The sequence below is a fragment of the Sorex araneus genome, chromosome X (assembly GCF_027595985.1).
Source record: "Sorex araneus isolate mSorAra2 chromosome X, mSorAra2.pri, whole genome shotgun sequence".
Classification (NCBI taxonomy): Eukaryota; Metazoa; Chordata; class Mammalia; order Eulipotyphla; family Soricidae; genus Sorex; species Sorex araneus.
The window spans coordinates 104,439,637-104,452,283 of record NC_073313.1 but is presented as its reverse complement, the minus strand read 5'-3'; the positions used below and the strand labels follow the sequence as shown (position 1 = coordinate 104,452,283).

The window sequence follows — 12,647 nt, the reverse complement described above, 5'->3', positions numbered from 1 at the left end:
CCAGTCTAGCCATCTGTTTCTCTGTTTTCCCAGTGGGCTTGGATCATAAGCAAAGAGAGGTCTGTTTGGGTGGTCCTGCCCCTAGGGCTGAGCTGCCTGGGTGGTTCAGAGCCCCCTGCCTGGGCAGACTTACTCATCACTCATTCATCTTTAGAAAGCATCATTCCCTCCCACTGAAAGAACCTGGAAGAGGATGCAACAGGGCTCAACCCTCACAAACAGTCCTTTATCTCTATTTGAGCACCAGTCCAGGGATGAGGGATTTGGCCTTGGTGGGACACATGCACAGGGATGAAACCTTGTAGTAGGAGGGAGAGGAGTTGGAGCAGCCAGAGAACAGCAGGCAATGCCCTCCCCACCCCACCTGTGGCCTCTTTGCTTGTTTCTCTCCTACCAGCTGTAACAACAGGGCTCCAGTTGGCCCGAAAGTGCTGTGGGAGTGAAAGCCATACCCTGGGCCATGTGTGACCTCACTGAGACAATCCCAAGTGCTGAGAATTGTTTCCAAACTAATCCTACCCAGGACATCGGGAGATGTCTCCTCCTACTCAGCACCTCTTAGGTGACCTGTGGGTGTGAAAGGGACAGCTCCAGCCTCCCTGTTGCATGGCACGCACAGCAGTGCTCAGGCCTTACTCCTAGTTCAGGCTCAGAGATCACTCCTAGCTCTTCAGGGAAGCATATGTGGTGCTGGGGATAGAACCAGGGTCAACTGTGTGCAAGGCAAGGGCCTTAAACCCTGTACTATTGCTCTGGCCCCTGGTCAACACCTTAATCTCATCTGCTATTCTTACCTTAACTCAGGTTCAACCTTTTCCTGGGAAACTTTTCTCCGTTCCTGGCCACATTGCTCACTCTCTATGTGCCCTGATTCCCTTTGGTGCTTCCTATTTACAGCACATAATGTGGTATGTAATTGTTTCCCAATTTGTATTATTCTTAGCAGCATCATATGAATAAGTATTTTTTTTGGCTAAACTATACATTTTTAAAGAGCGGGGTCTTTTCTCTCCCAAGAGCACTCAACAGACTGCTTCCCTCACCTTAAGTCCAAAATGCGGAAAGGATGAGATGAATGAAGACACTCTGAGAATCCTTTTCTCTACCCTCCCCTTTCTCAAAAGATGTTCCAGGCATCTGAGGAGCAGAGGCTGCCCAGAGAAGCCTTGCCAGCCAATCAGCTGTTAAATCTCTAGCTTTCCGTACCCTCCCACCTCCTAAGGCTTTCCTGCGATCAATAATGCAGCTTAAGTGATCAATCTGAGATACAATGGGCTGCAGGGGCCAGTGTTTGATTAACTCGAGAGAATAAATGTATGCTGAAAGAGTCAGCAGGGAGGGCGGAACTGAAGGGAGCTGAAAGAACGAAGAGCTGGGGGAAGGGAGGGAGGGAAGAGGGAATGAGAGAGAGACAGAGAGGGAGGGAGGGAGGGAGGGAGGGAGGGAGGGAGGGAGGGAGGGAGGGAGAGAAAGGTTTTATGAATGAGAACACCATCAGATGAAACCGAGAATAGTTCTCACCTGATCTGATTCAGTAACTAAAGCGAGGCCACTAAATAATCATGAGACTTTCTCTGAGCTGAAGAATCACAATTGCTAAAGTCTGACGAGGGCCAAAGAGTCCCTTGAGGCTCAGTATAGGACAGAGGAATGGGTGTGGGGATAGAAATTTCTTGGGCCCCAAAGTGAAGGGCTTGGAGCTCAAGCTATGCTCGATGACTGGGTCATTGAGAAATCCCACTCTCTGGTGTCCTTCAGTCCTCCAGCCCATGCTGGTGACTGATATTCACGATGAAATGGTACTGCAAGGGTGCTTTCAGCATTTGCCTCTCCCTGCCTGTACATAGCACTCCTCCTCTCAAGGATCCAATTCTTTGACAATGAAAACAACAACAACAAAAAGGAGTAGCTTTTCCTTTTTGTATCTGGAGGGCATGCATTTCTAGCTACACTATTAATCAAACATTTTCTGGGAAAGATAGTGCTCTCTGGAAAAAAAAACAATAGCTGGTTTATAACTATAAGAAAGTTCCTTCATGAATCTAACCATGATTCCTGCTGTGCTCATTACAAATCCATAATTCACTGTGGCGACATCATCCCTTTCCTCATCAGGCAGGCTCAAAAATCTCAGAATCATCTTTGTTTTCTCGTCCCACTCATTCAATTGGTAGGTAAATCGAGTTTTTTCCACTCCCGAAATCTATGCATTGATCTCCTTCTTATCCTCAACTAGTTATTATAACAGTCTCCTAAATGGTCTTCATGCCTCCAAGATGGCCCCCTGCCATCAATCTGCCGAAGACGATGGGTGGAAGGGCTGAGATGTGGGGGGGGGGGAGGGGGGATGAGGCAGATGAACAGGAATTTAATCAAGTCTATACATCGCTTCTGCTTACAGAAGATACAGGTGATAATGGAAAAAGCTAAATGATAAGAATGAGAAACAGAAAAAACAGAATGAGGTACAGTGCACAGAACATCCTGAGTCCTCTGAAAGGGGATAAAGGGGGGGGACTGATTATATAAACAGTTTAAGGCACTTGTAAGAGCCTTAAGAGACAGAGACAAAATGTAATAAGTGGAGCTTTGGGGGATCGCAATTCTAACAAACCAAGTATAAAATAAGTTTTGACATAATTAAAGAAATTTGATTATGAACCAGATAAAAATATAAGAGAACTATTGCTAATTCTATTAGATGTGTTAATGATACTATAGTTATCTAAGAAAATGTCCACATTTTTTAGAGAAGTGCATAGACAAGTAGTAAGGGTGAAATGACAGGATTGATGTTTTAAACTTATTTTAGTCTTCAGCAAGAAAAAAAAAACAGGAAAGATAAAACAAACATGGCAAAAACCTAACAATCACTTGATGTGGATAACGGGTAATTAGATTTATTATACTCTCTTTCCTATTTTTGAGAAACATTCATAACAAGGAATCAAAACAATACTCACTCTGCCCAGCCTACTTCCTGTCTTCCTCTATCCCATTTCTCTATAACACAATGTCCTATGCCCTTACTCAGATTATTCCTGTCTGAATTTCACATTCATTAAGTTTATTCAATACATACCTACGAAGAACTCACATGTAAATGCATAAAAGATGACTAAGGAAGGAGCCAGAAAGATAGCACGGCTGGTAGGGTGCTGGTCTTGAATGTGGCTTACTCAAATTAAATCCTCTGCACCCCATATGATCCCCTGACCCCACCAGGAGTGATCTCTAAACACAGAGCCAAGAGGAAGCCCTGAGTACAGCGGGTTGTGGGTCAAAAACTAAAAATAGTGGGGTGAGGAGGCAAGGCTCTGGAGACATGATATAGCAGGTAGGGAGCTCACCTTGCATAAGCCAACCTGGGTTCGATCCCTCGCACCCTGTATAGTTCCCCAAGTCTACAAGAAGTGATCCCTAAGCTCAGATCCAGGAATAAACCAGCAGCATCACTGGGAGTAGACTCCCGACTCACAAACAAAGAGAGGTAAAATACAAAAGGCTCTTTCCAATCCATGAACTTAACAGTGTAGATAAAATATAGATAAAAGAAGTGACATGAAGCATGTAAAGAATACATTAATTCAAGACTCAAGCAATAGAAATGGACTTGCTAAACATTTTGGTGGGTTTGTTTTGGTTTCTGAACCACATCCACGAATGCTCAGAGGGCGATTCCTACTTAAGTGCTCAGCGGGATCACTCCCAGCAGTGCGCTGGGGACCCTGTGGTGCCCCGTGAATAGAACCTGGGACTCCCATATACACAAAATGTATTTTAGAGACAGTTAATTGTGGGACCATTTCAAGCATGGAGAGATCACTGCCGTTGAGAATGATGAAAAGATTACATCAATATTAAGTGTGTGGAGTATGGTGTGGCATTATTGGTACTGTGCTAGCAGATATGGTGGAATAACATGTATTTGTGGGGGTGTGACCTGTTCTCCAAAAACATGTAAAAGGTTGGCGAGATAGTAGAATAGGGAAGGTGATTGCATGCTGCTTACCTCAGTTTGATATCCAGTACCACATATGACACCACTCCCACCCACCAGCAAAACCTGGGGTGATATGTGGACACAGGGCCAGGAGTAAACCCTGAACACCCACTTCTGGATGTGGCTACTCCCTGATAAAAACATATACAGTGATATAAACCCATGTTACTTCGATTTTAAAAAGAAAACAAAATGAATGTAGAGTCAGAAGATGGGCCTTATGGTATGAGATAGAAAAAGAGGCAGAGAGAGGGCATCTTTGGTGAGTGCAATAAAACAGACCAGAGCATAGAAGCAAAAATAAAATGTACAAAAGGTACACTTAGGAGAGCCTAAGGAAAGAGAGTTAGAGTATCCATGTGGGATACTGCTTCTCAAATAGACCCAGTGCCTCCCCTTTCGTTTGGGGGAGCTTGGTAACATGCATTTCTAGACTCTTGCTCCTAGGCCAACCGAATTACAAGCTCAGGTATGGCCCGAGGAATCATCATTTTAAGAAGTCCATCCTCCCCCAAGTGATTTTAGAACATATTGAAAACTGAGAATCTGGACCAGAGAGACAGTACAGTAGACTAGGTGCTTGCCTTACATAAAAGTAATCCCAGTATGAATCCCAGCACTGCATTTGGTCCCCTTAGCACCACAAGGCATGACCTCCAAACTGAAACAACAACAAAGTAGAGTCCTATTACAGGACAGACAGATAGTATGGGGATTTGGGTTCCATCCCGTACACCACAGAGGGTCCCCCTGAGAACAGAACCAGTAACAATTCCTGAACACCACTGGATGTGGCCCCAATCCCCCCAAGCAAACTGAGAGTTCATGACGTGGAATCAGAGAAGGACCTAAAAATAGGATCAGGCCAACTCGAGAAAACCCTTCAGTGACAGAATAAGGGAGCCAAAATTTATCCCTCAGAGATATTGATCAGTAGTGTCATGAGTGAAGAATATTTGGAATATTAATGTGGCAGACTTTTGAATGATACACTGGAAAAGAGAGACTAGTGCAGGGGACACAGGAGACAGTGGCCAAGGGCACAGTGAGCGGGGTTAGAACAGGAAATGGTCCTGAAGCTTCTAGTCTGGGAGACGGAAAGGCAGGTAGTAATGGAGAACACAGAAGAGCAAGCCACCACTGAGAACTAGTGTGATGCGTTTGTCCATGCTGAGCGTGCCACGATGGGAGCCTATGCAAGAGATGGTGTTCTGCAAAGCAGCTGAAAAGACAGGGCAGAAGCCTCGGAAAAGAAGTACAGTTTGGGCAAGAGCAATGGGAATGTGGGAATGGCCAATAAAGAGGTGAGAGGGCAAAGACAGTGGGACATGGCCTTGCCAATAGAGGTAGGTAGAAAGCAAGGTGAATCAAAAACCCAAATGTGTGGAGGGGGAAGGGGGAATGCAAGACCAGGAGGGAGGGAGGGAGGGAGGGAGAGACAGGGTGGGAGAGAGAGAAGAAAAGCACCTACCACAGAGTAGAGGCAGGCTGGTGGCAGGTGGGGGGGTGTGGTGGGGACACTGGTGCTGGGAAATGTACACTGGTGGAGAGATGGGTGTTGGAACACTATGGACTGAAACCTAATCATGAACAGCTTTGCAGGGGGCTATCTCACAGTGATTTAATTAAACAAATAAATGGAAACCAGTTTAATCAGCTGGAGCGATAGTGCAGCTGGTAGGGCGTTCACCTTGCACGAGGCCGACCCGTGTTCGATTCCTTCGCCCCTCTCGAAGAGCCCAGCAAGCTACTGAGAGTATCTCGCCTGTGTGGCAGAGCCTGGTAAGCTACCCGTGGCGTATTTTTTTTTTTTTTGCTTTTTGGGTCACACCCAGCAATGCTCAGGGGTTACTCCTGGCTCTGCACTCAGGAATTGCTCCTGGCAGTGCTTGGGGGACCATATGGGATGCCAGGGATCGAACCCGGGTTGGCCACGTGCAAGGCAAACGCCCTACCCGCTGTGCTATCGCTCCGGCCCCCATGGCGTATTTGTTATGCCAAGAACAGTAACAAGTCTCACAATGGAGACGTTACTGGTGCCCACTCGAGCATATCGATGAGCAATGGGATGACAGTAATACAGTGATAAAAAGAAAAAGAGAACAAGAGAGAAAAAGTGAGACTCACTGGGAAGGGAGACTATCCAGATCTTACAAGCAAGAGGAGAACCCCTCAAAGCCGTAGGGATGATTAGATGGCTCGAGCTGGAATGAGACTAAGGCTCCGGGAAGGTGACCAGCACAGGCAGAGACCTCAACTCAGGTAACTGTCCACAAATGTAAAACACACTGGCTTCTCCAGACAGCCCACCCCCCCCTCTCTGCCTCTTCTCCCTCACACCTTCTCCCCCTCCCCCTTCCTCCTCTCCCTCCCTCCTTCCTTCTTTTCCTTTCTCCCTCCTCACTCTGCCTATCTTTCTCCTTCTCCCTCCATCTGACTCTCTCCCTCTCTCCATCTGACCCACTCCCTCTCTCCTTCCCCCTTTCATTCTCCTTTTCCTCTCTTCCCCTCTTCCCCTCCTTCTCCATCTCCCTCCCTCTCTTCCCTTATGCCTCTCTCCTCCTCTTTCTCTTCTCTCCCTCTTCCTCTATCTCCACCTCCCCCTCTCTCTCCCTCCTTCCCACTCCCACCCTTTCCTTCTTTTCCTCCTTCCTTTCTTCTCCTCCCTCCCTCTCTCCCTCCCTCCCATTCCTCCCTCTCTATCTTCCTCTCCCTTTCTCCCTTTCTATCTCTTCTTTCTCTTCATCCTTGCTTCTCCTTTTTTTCTTCCTCTCCCTCTCTCCCTTCCTCTCCCTCTTTTCCCCCCTCTCTCTTCCCCCTCTCTCTCCTCTTAATTCCTACACACTCTGCCTTCCAAGCTCATCTTCTGACCGCACAGAGGAGTGGACACTAGCCTGCCACTGGATTGTGCCTCAGAGAAGAAGATGAGGCTCTCATAAGGTGGCAAACAATACCACATCCACTGACATCAACATCCCAGCCAGTGGGAACTTTAAAGTGGGGGAGAAGGTGAGCTCCCCTGCAGGGCTCTCACCCATTCTTTCCCCCTGCCCCCACCTTCAGATTTCTCAGCAAGGCTTTAAAGTCCAGCCCATTTTGAGAGTCCTCAGGTTTGGTTGCTGAGAATGCAAGAAAACATTTTTTTTCGTTTGGAATTGATGGTAAGAAGGAAAACAGAAGTCCTTGGGAGAAGAGCCAGAACAGAGTTTTCTGCTGCGAATACTAATGGTCTTCAGGCCGGCCCACAGATGAAACTAAATAAGGGTAGCTTCCTCAAAGGACCTGTACAAGCTCAGGGGCTTCAACCTGTATGGATTGAAGACCAGCCCAGAAACCCCAGAAGTTATTGCTTGGGCCTCTTGGGTTTTTTAATTTATTTTGGTTTGGGGGCCACATCTGGCAGTGCTCAGTTCTTGTTCCTGACTCTGTGCTCAGGGATCACTCCTACAGGACTCAGGGAATCCTATGGGGTGCCAAGGATGGAGCCAGATGTGCTGGTGAAAGGCAATGGGCAAATGGGCTTTGCCCCATTGCACTATTTCCGCAGCCCCCACCAGGGCTTCTTGTTACAAAATAACCCTCCAGAAACCTGGCTTGCTTGCATGAGCTTCCCTTCACATGTGTGGGTTCATGTGGTATGTGCACACACGTGATTTGCTAAGGTACTTCTGGCTTATGTTGGTTTGGGGACCATAACGGGTGGTGCTCCAGGGCTACTTCAGGTTTTGTGCTCTGGAGAGTAGTTGCTGGTGGTGCTCAGGTGGATTATGCGCTGCTGGTATTCAAAGTCTGAAGACTCAACTCTGCCAGGTTGAGCCATCGCTGGCACCTGTGTCCTGTGTCAGTCTTTTATGGCTTTGACTAGCTTCAAGGCTCCTAAAGAATGAGGTTGGTGGTGCCTGCTCCACTGACCCCCAGTCATTTCTGCAGAGTGCAGCTGCTGGGAAGGAGAGAGCACCCCCGTCTCCCCCCTCCCTCATCCCCTATGCTTCCCACAAGGGCTGATGCGGACAGACTGCAGTGGGTGGATGTACTTCAATGTCTTTCCAATGCCTGATCCACCCTGTGCTCCCCTATAATAACCCTCACACCCTGGAACTGCAGTGCTCTCTCCCCACCCTGGCCCTGGCCCTGGCCCACGTGTTGCTCTTAGCTGCTCTTAGGGCTTGTCCATGGCACTTTTTCTTTTCCTTTCTTGTGGGTTTTGAGCCACAACTGATGGGGCTTAGGACTTCCTTCTGGTTTTGCACTTGGGGAGCACTCCTGGCAGGGGGTTAAGGCCAATTGGGCAAATGCAAGGCAAGCAGACTGCCCGCTGTACTATCCTGCTTCCAGGTCCTCTGCGAAACTTTTTTTTACCTACCATTATTCCTCAGGGATATCAATCAGGGCCAGCAGCACCCCTGGCCCTCTCATATCCAAGTCCCTTACTCCCTAGGAAGAGGTCCCTGATTTATGCACAATGGAGCCTGCCACCTACCAGGAGGCCCTGATGGCCTCAACCAAGGAGTCAGAAGCCAAGGAGCCAGTAGCTACCAGAGCTCGAACTGGTGAGATCTTTGAGTCCTTGCTGGATTAGGGCAGCTTGGGAGGAGACAGGAGCCTGCAGTGGTGTGTGGGGGGGGGTACTGATGCTCCTTCCTGGCCAATGTCCTCTTCCCTGTGGCCATTAGTGCCCACCTACAAGGCAACTGTGGCGGCCTGTTTGAGGCTGGAGAGGGGAAGACTGAATCCCATGCCCTCTAGCCTGGAAATCTCACAGCAGAGAGAGGGCTTAGGGGGGTCCTCCTGGCCTCTCAAGACAGTGTAAATTTCGTGCAGGCCTCAAAGGCCTCTGTAAATCCATTCACCTTTCCACACCCCAACTCCCCACCACATCATGAGACCAGACATAGACACACAGGAAACATGCAGGTGCTTTCAGGGTCCTCCTGCCACAGGTGCCTGAAAGTCCCCATGTGAGGTGGGGGGGGGATTCCTCCTCGGGCTCCTTGGAAAATGCAAATGCTACCTGAGATGCTAAGGCAGAAACCCTTCATCAGCAAAGCATGCACTGGCCAGGCAGGAATTCTTTGACTCAAAAGGGGGCAGAGCCCTGGAAAATGGCCTAAGGTGGTGGGGGAGGGGACCAAGGCTCCAGGAGCAGTCACCAGGGAGGAAGTACAGGGAAGTGGCTCTTAGGCCCAAGCCACCTGGTCACGATTTTTTCCATGGAGAACTACAGACTGGGCACCTCCAATTGGCCACTCCAAGCCACCAGTCTTTCCTGCCCACCCCCATTTTGTCCCCCCCCACAACTACACACACACACACACATACGCATATCACATCTTATTTCACTTCCAGGAGAGCCTCCAGTGAAGCTGCTGAGGCAGAACTGCTTTTCTCACAGTGAAGAAAAAAAAAACCAAAACCACAACACTGGGTGGAAGCTGGCCCGTCAGCTGGGGCATGGCCAAGTCTCCGTCTGGGGTCTCCCAAGGGAGAGCTGAGAGCCTTTTCACCCCATGGAAATCGCAAAGGCTTCCCAGGAAACCTCAGCTCCCAAGGAGGAAGCTAGGGACCGGCTTCCCCAGGCGGCTGGGGCAATGTGATTGACAGGCAGGGAACCAGGAGGGGGTGGGGGTGCGGGGGAGGCAGGGCTCTGGGCAGACTGCTCCAGGGCGCAGCTGCCACATCAGCCAGGGGTCTCCCAGGCCAAAGTGTGTACCTTTGAGCCCCTGACTCTCCACGGGATGAACTAACTCAAGGGCTGCTCTCTGAGTCAGCACAGTTCTTACCCTCCACCCCCCCACCCCCCACAGAAAGGCGCCCCCAAGGGAGCTTGGCTTTGATAGCAGTTTCCCCAGGAGGCGGGAGTCCAGAGACTGCCCCGCCCTCCAAAGGAGATGCAGGATGCTGAGGCCAACCAAGCCCCATCCAGGCCCCCAGCAGAAGCCAGCACTGTGCAGCAGCTCTGAGATGGCAAAGGGAGGGGCAGGTCTGAGAGAACTGGGCAGACGCTGTAACCAAAGGCTGTTGGGTGGCAACTGCAAAGGTTGAATTCCACCTGCTTCTAGGGGAAGACACCCAGTGTCTGTCCCTGAGATGATCTCAGTGTGTGTGTCGTGGGTGAAGGGGAGCAAAAGCTCTAGGGTGGGCATGCACCACTACAGGAGTTGGGAACGCTTTGGACCAGCACCGGAGTTGTTAAGGGCCCTGGTGGAGGTGTCTACAGAAGCCTGTGGGGGCGCTGAAGGGAAGGGGGCAGCAGGCTCCGGATCTGCAGTACTGTACAGTTGTCATGTAGTTTCTGAGGGACACTCTGAAATGACATATGGACACGCACATACCTGTTCTCCAAGCTCCGAAGCACCAGGCTGGGAGTTAAGGACTGTGTGTGCGTGCGTGTGTGTGCATGCGTGCATGTGTGTGTGTGTGTGTGTGTGTGTGTGTGTTTGTGTGTGTGTGGAGCGTTCCAGCAGTGGGACACAGTAGCTCCGTGTTGGGGGGACCGATGTGCTGTGCGAGTATCCTGGAGGGAAGGAGGCAAGTGTACTTGCGTGTGTCGTGTTTCCAAGACGGTCAGTGTGCTGTGCGGCTGGGGAGGTGGCGCGGGCTGTGTGAGCCTGTGTGCGTGTCCCCGTCCGTGTGTGAACATGGGCCCGGGAAGCACGCACATGCTTCAGACAGCTGTTCCTGGCAGCCCCGCGGCTCCGGCTTCTCCCGGCACCCCGCTAAGTAGCTCCCTCCCGGGGCTGCCGTCCCCCCCACGGTGCCCAGGGCCCCCGGCGCCTACACAAAGGCTCCAGAACCCTCGCGCCGCAACTCCCCGGCGCCGGGCTGCTCAGCCTGCACCCCGCCGAGCCGGCCGCTCCCCCGGGGGGCCCCCCCAAACTCCTGGCGGCCCCGCCGCTCCGCGACCCGCCGGCGGCCCCCGAGGCGGCACGTCCCCGCCGGGCAGCGACTGCGGGCGCGCCCCCCTGGAGGCGGCGCGCCTCTTACCTTCCTCCTCCTCGCTCCCCCGGGGTGGCGGCGCGGACGCGGGACTAGGGCGCCCGTGGCCGCGAGCCCGGCGCGGCCGGGGGGCTCAGTGGCGCCGGGCGGCGGGGCGGGCAGGCGCTGGCGGGGCGGCGGCGGCTGGCCCGGGACGCGGGCAAGTGGCGCGCGGGCGGCGGGCGGCGGGCGGGCGGGCAGCGGCGCGCGCGGGCTCCCCGGGCGGGCTCCATGGCTGCGCCGCGGGCGGCAGCATCGCCGAGGCTCGCTCGCCGCTCGCTCGCGCCGGGAGTGCGGCAGGCGGCGAGGTGACGGATGGCGGCGGGCGGCCGGACGGCCGAGGCGGGGAGGGGGAGGGGGCGGGGGACGGGCGGCGCGGGGTGGGGGGGGGAGGAGGAAGGAGGGGAGCGCGGAGCGAGGGGCCTCTTCGGCGCCTCCCGACCGACCCTCGAGTGGCGGCGTCGGTTTCCCCGGGTGGGAACGCCGCTTAAAGGCGCCGCTCCCCTCTCGGGTCACAACTAAAAATAAGCACCGGATTGACAATTGGGCAAAGACGCTCCGAAGACGCCGCCGAGCCAGCCAGCCCCCGCCCCTTCCAGCCAGCCCTTCGCTGCCTCACTTCTTGAACCCGGCCGTGCTGCCGGCGCTCTGCCCTGCCGGGAACTGCTCGCGGCTCCGAGAGGGCACGGCAATTGGCAAAGTGCACACGAAAAGGGATGGAAGGGAATGGTCGCGGGGGGTGGGGGGGTGGGGGGGAGTGGATTGCGGAGAGTAGGGGACCATCACACCTCGCGTCGAGGACTCCGTTCCTGGCCCCTGACCTTGCCTCCCGGAGTCCCCCCTCTGCCCCCCTGTTTTCTTGCCTTCCCTCCGTGCTTCCCGCCTGGGTACCACCACCACCACCATCCACAGGCACCTTGAGTTTCGGCTCAGGCTCCAGCTTCTGCCCTCAAGCGATTCTCCCCAGCCCCGGAGTGTGAGCTCTTAGGAGCCCAGGCCCAGCTTGGAAGCCCACCTGAACAAGGGAGCGATTTGCCAGCTGGCAGAGGTGGGCTTAGTGTATGCGATTGGTTTGGTGAGGAGGGAAGTTGAGGTGCGTGTGCGCGCGCCTGTGTGTGTGCTCACCAGCAGATGGAGGGAGGGTTTTGGACACACACACACACACACACACACACACATGCACACACAGCCCGCGGAAGGAGAGTAGCTAGGCACATAGCACAGTGCCTGATGAATGATCTCAGGACATTTTTGAGAGATGCGCTGTGAATACTAAGCATGTAGCAGCCGACGATATTCAAGCAAAAAGGCTCTTGGTCTCCCAAGCTGACTCCAGATGGCTTTAGAGGAGTTTAGGGAGCAAGAATGAAGGCCTAGCTCCCTCTCTGCCAAGGGCCAGCTTTCTTGGGAACCCAAAGGGACGGGGAAGCTGGACAGTGGAGCTGGGAGGGGAGAGAGGAGGCCAGGGAACTGAAGTTGGAGCCTCTTGGCTGATGCCCAGTGAATTTCCCAGCGTCAGGGTAGCCAGAACAAGCTAGTTACCAGGTACATTTGTGCATCATAGTTCGAAGGTGCCAAGTGAGCCCTCCTCAGCCCCCCTCCCCGCCCTGTGACCCAACTCTGAAAGGGAGGTGGCTGTGGAAAGAGGACCGCGGTCCTGAAAAGACAA

The 12,647-nt window shown here is 52.7% G+C and overlaps 1 protein-coding gene across 3 annotated transcripts in view; it reads right to left on the bottom strand.

The window, feature by feature from the left end:
• The window catches only part of FRMPD3 (FERM and PDZ domain containing 3), a 160,371-nt gene extending 149,252 nt beyond the window's left edge, over positions 1-11,119 (bottom strand). The window contains exon 1 of one of the 3 annotated variants that reach the window (XM_055122217.1): positions 10,988-11,119. The gene's annotated coding sequence lies outside the window, so the exon portion shown is untranslated. The remainder of the gene's footprint in view (positions 1-10,987) is intronic. The other 2 variants (XM_055122214.1, XM_055122219.1) reach the window with 2 other exon arrangements.
• Positions 11,120-12,647: the final 1,528 nt, after the last annotated feature.